Source organism: Phocoena sinus, chromosome 5, assembly GCF_008692025.1.
Source record: "Phocoena sinus isolate mPhoSin1 chromosome 5, mPhoSin1.pri, whole genome shotgun sequence".
Taxonomy (NCBI): Eukaryota; Metazoa; Chordata; class Mammalia; order Artiodactyla; family Phocoenidae; genus Phocoena; species Phocoena sinus.
Window position 1 is genome coordinate 131,172,682 of NC_045767.1, and position 8,710 is coordinate 131,181,391.

An 8,710-nucleotide genomic window follows, 5' to 3' on the forward strand; every position below is an offset into this window, starting at 1 on the left:
AGTGACGGTGGAAAGAAAGGACAGGCTACAGGGAAACAGAGAAGGGGAATGAAAATAACCAGCCCTGGGAGGATCAGCTCTTAAATCTCTAGCAGCTTCGGCTGCAAAGTGACTAGCTACAATGCCTACTTGACAGAATGCCCGATCTATATTCCCTAATATGAAATAATATTGGTGATATTCTCCACTTGGTAATATGTGTTCTGATATTCCACACCTCCTAAGACCTTTCATAATATCTTCCCTAAATCCTGTCTGTCAAAGTTATTATGGTCACTGCGATGCTTAATTTCATGTGTCAACCTGACTGGGCGAAGGAATGCCCAGTTAGCTGGTAAAACACGTCCGAGAGGGTGTCTTCGGAAGCTACCAGCATTTGAATCCACAGACTGAGGAAAGATTGCCCTCACCAATACAGCTGGGCATCAGCCAATCCACTGAGGGCCTGAATAGAATAAAAAGATGGAGGAAGGGTGGATGCTAGCCTCCATAAGAATGTGAGCCAATCCTTATAATAAATCTTCTCATATCTATCTATCTATCATCTATCTATCTATCTATCATCTATTATCTATCTCCCATTGCTTCTGTTTCTCTGGAGAACCCAGACTACCACAGCCATCATGCACATACTTGAGGTTAGTGAAACTGTGCTGAGAATATACATTATAGTTCTTGCATAGAAAGACTTTCTGTCATTCATTTATTCACCCCCGCCTCCTTTACTGAACACATACTTTTTGAAAAGCCTGCTATGTGCCAGGTACTGTTCTAGGGTAGGACATAACGTTAGTTTATGCATCTAACAAAGCCCTTGACATCCTAGAAATTCATTTCCAGCTGGGGAAGATAGATGTTAAATAAGACAACGTGTCAATAATATAATTTCAGACAAAAAGCAGAGGAAAGATTTAGAGCCAGGTGGTGAAGTCTTGGGCACAGCCCAGAATGGCTAACATTATTTTGCATTCCCTAGAAGCCTTGAGGTCTCCCACCTGGCTGCCGCATCATTAGGTCTCATTTGATCTAATGATACATGAATATCCTGAGTGTCTGAGCCACGCCTAGGAAAACGTGAACACCTAGTAGCAGTAACTTGCAGGGTAAAACTGATTTATGACAGCATTGTCAGCGACAGGGGAAAGTGTGGTAAGGGACTAGAGAGTGACTGGGGCAGTTGTATTCTAAGTAGGGCAGTCAAGGAAGGTTTCTGAAATACTGAGACTTGAGCAGAAGCCTCATGGTGTATAAGCAGAGGGAAGAATCTGACCCAGAAAGAGTTTCAGGTAGGTATTCAAGGAACAGTAAGCAAGTCAACGTGTTTAGAATATGGTCATCAAGGGTAATCAGCCATAGGAGATGAGGTCAGAAGGCTGGTGGAAGATCACATAGGATCCTGTAGACCATGGTAAGAAGTCTGAGGGTTATTTGAAGTGCAGTGGAGTGCCATTGGAGAGCATTAGACCAGGAGAAAGTTGATGTGATTTGAAACTGTTCAAATGTTCAGAGGAAGACGGCACAAAAGGAGGACACGAGCAACAATCAATTCTCTGTTTCTGGGTGAAACAGGCCCTGGAAGAAGTGGAAATTAAAACAGGGATCAGGCAAGTTGTGCAAAAACAACAGCAGAAGGGATTCGAGGATTATCTGAAATACACTGAGCCAGATCAAGTGAAAGGACGTTATTATGGAACAGACGCTTTATGCAAAAATGTGTAGTGTTCAGGGAAAACAATGGACTATCAATATATTACAGAGTCTGCTGGGTCTTGTCGAGCCTACTGACCATCACACACTCCTGCTGCTTTATGTAAGAAGAAGTGACACCTTCAGAAGAGACCAGAAAAACATCTTAATAACTAAGATACCCTGAGGTCATAAACCAGACACGTTTAGAATGAGAGGGATTGACTCTCTTGTTCCCCTCTGAAGCAGCCACGGTGGTATTTCCTCAGGTCTTCCTTCAAGAACCTGCTGCAAATTTCCCTCCTGCAGCTGTGCCCTCAGGGTCCATTGCAGAGGCCACTGTCTTCCCAGGCAATCCCCAGCCAATTACACTCACAGTGGGGACGCTGGAGGGCAGCTGTTTCTACCCAGCATGGAACTCCTCTAACGAGCAATCTGCTTGGACTGGCCTTGGGCTCTCAGACCTGCACCTCAGGCCGAACCTTTCCCATCCTCCCTGCCCCCTCTCCTTTGACAGGATGTGGAGCTGGATTGCCACCTGAGGCAACCACGCCTGCGCCCTCTCCTCTGAAGAGGGTGATAACGGAAAAAATAGAGATATGGAGCCCCAACCTACAAATCCTGGGTGTTATAAAAGAACAAATGTGAGTAAATAGACACATGACAATAATAAATAGAGGAAGATTTTGCTAAACTGAACAAAAGCCTCAGAAGGTACAATGAAATGTTTCACTGTGTTTCATGGAAAATTAATTTTACATAGATATATTTGGGCAATTTTAATTACAAGGATAAAGAAACAAGTTAATCGTCATCCAACCAAATCATAAATACGTTTCCTCTGTAGGAAACATATTTAGCAGCACTTATTGTTATCCAGATCTCACATTCTGTTTTCTGATTACCACCAGTGCAGATTTTAAATTTGCTGTCGTATTAGAGGATTTTTGTATTATTTTTTCATTTTATTCATATTTACCTACAAAGGCACAAAAATCAGTCTGGCTTCAGCCCACTTAACTGAAACATTGGATATGCTGAAGAAGCTCTCACCACTGACTTCTCCACGTCACACTGTCTTTCTCGGTTGATGGCTTTCTGGTCATATGCAGATGACTGTGATGCCCTGCTTTACCATGTTCAACCCACTAACCGAAACCACATGGCTCCCTCCTTACCCCCAGCGCCACCTTGGGGTTCTTACTATAATTGTCACCCTAGGAGAGCACTCAGTCTCCCCAGACTATCACATGACCCTGTAGCCCCCTGAGCAGGCCTGGTTCCACCAAAGGTGGCTGTCAGGCCACTAACTGCTTCTGCCACCCGAAACATACCAGAATGAAAACACCAACAGAAAAACAGTCTCGTATGTCCTATACAAGAAAAATTAGATTCATATATTTAGTAGACCCCAAATTTAAAAGAACAACCAAAGAAGAAAGTGAGCTAATTTAAAAGAGACAAAAAATACATGTAGCAGCTAATTGTCATATAAAATATAATCACTCTTACTAGTAATTAAACTTAGATCAAGTGAAAATTTTGTTTCTTTCTGTCTTTTTTTAAAATTAATTAATTAATTAATTTATGTTTGGCTGTGTTGAGTCTTTGTTGCTGCCCACAGGATTTCTCTAGTTGCGGCGAGCGGGGGCTACTCTTCCTTGCGGTGTGCGGGCTTCTCGCTGCGGTGGCTTCTCTTGTTGTGGAGCACGGGCTTTAGGCGCACAGGCTTCAGTAGTTGCAATGCTCAGGCTCAGTAGTTGTGGTGCATGGACTTAGTTGCTCCGCAGTATGTGAGATCTTCCCGGACCAGGGCTTGAACCCCTGTCCCCTGCATTGGCAGGCGGATTCTTAACCACTGCACTACCAGGGAAGTCTCCTTTCTGTCATTTTTACTGATGTATTCTGAAAACTGCTCTTGGGAGTGGATTTTGTGGCAAAATTTTTAAAAATTAATTTGCTTTCATTCGTCAACAACATCTCAATAATTCTACTTCTCGCAAGCACATCTAATAAAATGATGTGAAATACGAGTCCATATTTAGGTATAAAGATGTTTATTGTGAAGTTAGTGTCACAGTTAAAAAATGGAAGCAATGTAAACATCTAAAATAATGAAAACTTCAAGTAAATGATCATCCATAATTACAATGGAGTAGTGTACAGCCTTTAAAATTATATTCATGTGAGATTTAAATAACAAGTAAATGCTTTAATATTATAATCTGATGTTAAAAGAGAAAGCAGTACATAAAGCTACCTAGCTACCTATGTATATGTAGGTAGTGTGTGTTTGCATATATGTGTGGATTTTATTGGTAATCATTGGTCTCAACTAGAGAAAAAATCTTTGCGGTGAAACAGGTGCGTTCTCCCCACCTCAAGACATCCAAGCTGCTCAGCCGTCTGTCTCTCCTCTCCATCATCAGTGTTTGTGACACGTCATCAACATAGCTGGTTCTAATCTGTGCCTAAGTCAGCACCATCATGGCTGGAGTCCGTCATTCTTTGTTTCTTCCACTTCCTTACATGTTCCATTTTCTGTTTCTTAAGCTTCCGATTCTTCCTGAAATACTTTTCAATTTGGGGTAGACTTTTATAGTTATATTTATTTATATATTTATATGTAAATATGCTTTTGTAGATCTCCCCAGCTCATTAAAGCACTTTTTCCTTCATACTAGGCTGTCCAATTACAATTTATTTATTCATCCATTCAACAAATGGTTAGTAATGTTACAGTGGTAGGAAATGCAGTGAACAGACAGAAAAACCCCTCCTGTCCCCATCTCTGGTGCAGTTATATTTTAGTAAGAGAGACACGGTCAACTAAGAAATGAACAAATAAGGTCATGTCAGAGTGACACAGGCTATAAAAACAAAATAAAACAAGGTGATATGATAACCACTAAAGAACTATTTGAGATTGACTGGATAAGGAAGGTCTCTCTGAGACAGTGACTTCTGAGCTGAACGACAAAAGACAGTAAATCAGAGCTGGAAGGAGGGCATTGCAGGATGAGACAAGAGCCAGTTAACGGTGATAACGTGGGAAGACGTCTGGCAGGGCAGAGCAGCAGAAAGGCGAGGTGGGCAAGGCCAGTCCGGTTCAAGAAGGTGGAACTTGCATGTGTCCCTGAAGAATTTAGATTTTCTTCTAAATGCAATCGGAAGCCACTGAAGAGTTTGCAGGGAGGCTGTTTAGGAGGCTCTTGCAATAGTTCCGGTGGGAGATGGTAGTTTGGATCAAGGCAGTAGTAATGGGATTCATTAAGTGCTCTTCAGATTTTCTCAACTATAGTCATTTTTCTTATTATTTAAAAAAATGTTTATTTTATATTGGAGTATAGTTGGTTTACAATGCTGTGTTAGTTTCAGGTATACAGCAAAGTGACTTAGTTACACATATACATATGTCGATTCTTTTTTAGAGTCTTTTCCCATATAGGTTATTACAAAGTATTGAGTAGAGTTTCCTGTGCTATATGGTAGGTCCTTGTTGATTATCTGTTTTTTATATAGTAGTGTGTATATGATAATCCCAAACTCCGAATTTATCCCCAGGTCCTCTGATGCTGTTTATTTGCTACCAAAGAGATTTTTTTTTCCCCTAGTTACACTGACATAAGTGTATAATTAGTAGTGAAGTCAAAAAGTTGTGGAAGACTGGGTTTTGAATAGCTCATGTTTCACTGTACCTGAGGGAATAAATTACTGCATTTCTTTGACTCTAATATGTCATTTATTAAAGATGCACCATGGGGCTTCCCTGGTGGCGCAGTGGTTGAGAGTCCGCCTGCCGATGCAGGGGACACGGGTTCGTGTCCCGGTCCGGGAAGATCCCACATGCTGCAGAGCGGCTGGGCCCGTGAGCCGTGGCCGCTGAGCCTGCGCGTCCGGAGCCTGCGCTCCGCAACGGGAGAGGCCACAACAGTGAGAGGCCCAAGTACCGCAAAAAAAAAAAAAAAAAAAAAAAAAAAAAAGATGCACCTTGATTTTATGTACGGTACTACTAAGAAAAAAAGTTCCCAATTAAACTATGACACAAGACTTTCTTACATTGAAATTTTGTTTCACACTTATTCAAAGAGTCCTTTCAGCATTATTTAGACATGGTTTTTTAATTTTCTTTTTCTTTATATGAAATAAACTTTCGGTGTAAAGTTAAAGCATATTGTCTTCCTTTTGAAGAGATTTAAACAGCAATTAAAATCAACATGCGTGATATCAATAATGCACGTAACTCAGCCACAGTAGCTGTGACAATATGCAAAGCTATTTCCACGTACGTGCGTTTAAAGACAATGGCGACCAGGTCCTCACAGGCCTCACCAACAACAGTTGGAAGACACTATTATTTGTAAGACACACCCTGATTTTAGAGATGTTAAAATATAACTAAAGTGTACCTCTTATAACCGATGATGTAAAGGAGTAATAGGAAAACTTCTTAGTAAGCAAAAATAAATAGAGCTAGAGTTGAGTCTCTTGATTAATTGCTACTCCATCTGCAATTTATCTTTCCAATAACCAGAAAGCTTGCATCTACTATAAATTTCTCTCTATCTCACACACACACACACACACACACACAGACACACACACAGACACAGACATATATATGCCCACGTACATATATATTCATATCACAATATAAAGCATTCTAAAAATGTGAGGATAGATTAAAACAATCAATTTTCCTTATTCCTCACTTAGTTCAAGAGTTCGTTGAAGCCCTAATTCAATGTTCCACTCCACCATTTGTCTTTGCATCTGTCTTTCTTAAAGCTGTTCAGGCTGTCAGCTAAGTTCCCCACTCTGTTACCAAGTTCAGCAGGGACAGGTGGCCCTGTGCACAGTCTTGACGGTTTTCATCTTTCAGATCCCTCTCAAGAGATTCTTGGTGTTATAGGTATAACAAAGTATCTTAAATGGACCAGAATTGACACCACGGCCCCCAGATGTCTACTTCCTTCTCTTGGAAAACAAGCCTTCTTAATTGCTAAGGATTTCAACATTGGCTTGGGGTTCAGGAGACCTGTCTAATAAAAATGCAACCCCCTGGAGAGCACACATAAAATGATGTATCTGATCTATGAACTCAGGGAGAAAGCAATGCAGGAGAAACACAGGAGTTCCTAAAAGAGAAATCACCAAGAATGCAATGATATTTTAACTTTGTGGGGTGGAGATCAGGAGAAAGTGATGATTTGGGGTGCTCAAGAAGCTTACCCTCATCACTCCCTACCTCTGGCTCCTGGGGCAGTTTGCTCTTTGGGAAGAAAAGAATTATGGTTTGAAAAAACATTAAAGAAATAATTCTCTCCCTAGTGGTCCAAGCTTGGATTCTATTTGTTTGCTCGTGTTTATTTTGGGAGGAGCTTCCTCTAAAAGAGCTAGACAATGTAAGGAGACGTTTTCCCTACTTGGGAAAGAACAGCTGGCTGAACAAAGGAGACCCATAGTTGGTCATCAAGAAGTTCTACAATAGCAGACTCAGTGTGCCTGGAGGCATCAGTGTGCGTTATGGATTAAATTGTGTCCCCCCACAAAAGATATCTTCAAGTCCTGACCCTCCATATCTATGATTGTCACCTTATTTGGAAGTTGTCTTTGCAGATGTAATCAAGTTGGAATCATACTGGACAAACATGGGTCCTAATCCAATGACTGATGTCCTTCCAAGGAGGGAACAATTTGGACACAGACACAGAGAGAATGCCATGTGACCACCGAGCCAGAGATAGAAGCGATGCATCTAGAAGTCAAGGAAGGCCAAGGATTGCCAGCAACCTCCAGAAGCTGGGAGTCAAAGACGATTTATCCCTAGAGCCTTCAGAGAGAGCACAGCCCTGCTGACACCTTGATTTTGAGCTTCTAGTCTCTAGAGCTGTGAGACAACAAATGCTGTTGTTTTAAGCCATACAAGTTTATGGTAATATGTGATGCCAACCCTAGGCGGCTAATACAGTGTGTAAAGAAAGCCCTTTACTCCTAAGTAGGAACCCCAGCTGGAGCTTGGGCAGCACAGACTGGCCTCACGCCGCAGAAGATTGCCCAAGCAAGGCAGCCGCCCTTTCGGTTGATCTAGAGGAGAGGGGCAGCCAGTGTGGACGGCCACTCTAGAGGGGCAAAACTACAACCAGCATGGGCAGCGTAGTTACAAAGTGACAGGGGGGCAGCTCTAAATACTTGGTTAAAGACTTGCTACTTCTCACCCTTTAACATTGAGCTGAAATAGCATCCCCCAAACAGGACTTGGTGGACCACCTAATTTCATTTACATTCCTCCCTTTACCACACTACTATCTGTTTTGGCATCTGACGTCTTACTTAGCAAGTCCCAAATTGTAACATTTTTTTTTCCTCTCTCTCCTTTTAGGCTATAAATTCCATTAGGGCAAATGTCAACACTGTCTTGTCCATTATTGATCTCCAACACATAGGAAAATGTCAGAAATTTAGTATAGGCTCATAACGTATTTCTTGAATGAATGAAGGAGAAAAAAGAAAGGATGATAACTTCATCCTTTGTCTTGGCAGAAGGAATCCTATTAGTTCGCAATTGAATGAAGCCTGGAGGATATTGGCTGATTCGGCTCCCATCAAACTGCTCTGCCTGTTCCTGGAGTCCGAGTTAATCTGATAGCAGACTTTCAGAAAGCTGTGTGCCAAATGGATTATGGGTAGCAGTGAGGGCTAAGGGAAGAAAGAACGATGCCATGGGATGCCGTAAAGAACAGGAAAAGCTTTTGAGAGATACAACATTTGGGACTATGGTCATTATCTTCAAATATTTGAAGGTCATTAAATGTAGAAGGTACAGTTGTTTTGTTTTGGTTTGATTTGATTGTGTTTTTTCCTGTTTCCGCAGAAAGCAGAACAGATATCACTGAGTAGAATTTGTAAGGAAGCAGACTTCGGGAGAATTTTCAAGCAGCTAAATGTAGTTAGTGAAGTGAATGTCATGAGAGTTATTTCAGTTGATATTAAATAATCTCTTGCCAAGGTCACATGGAAAGGA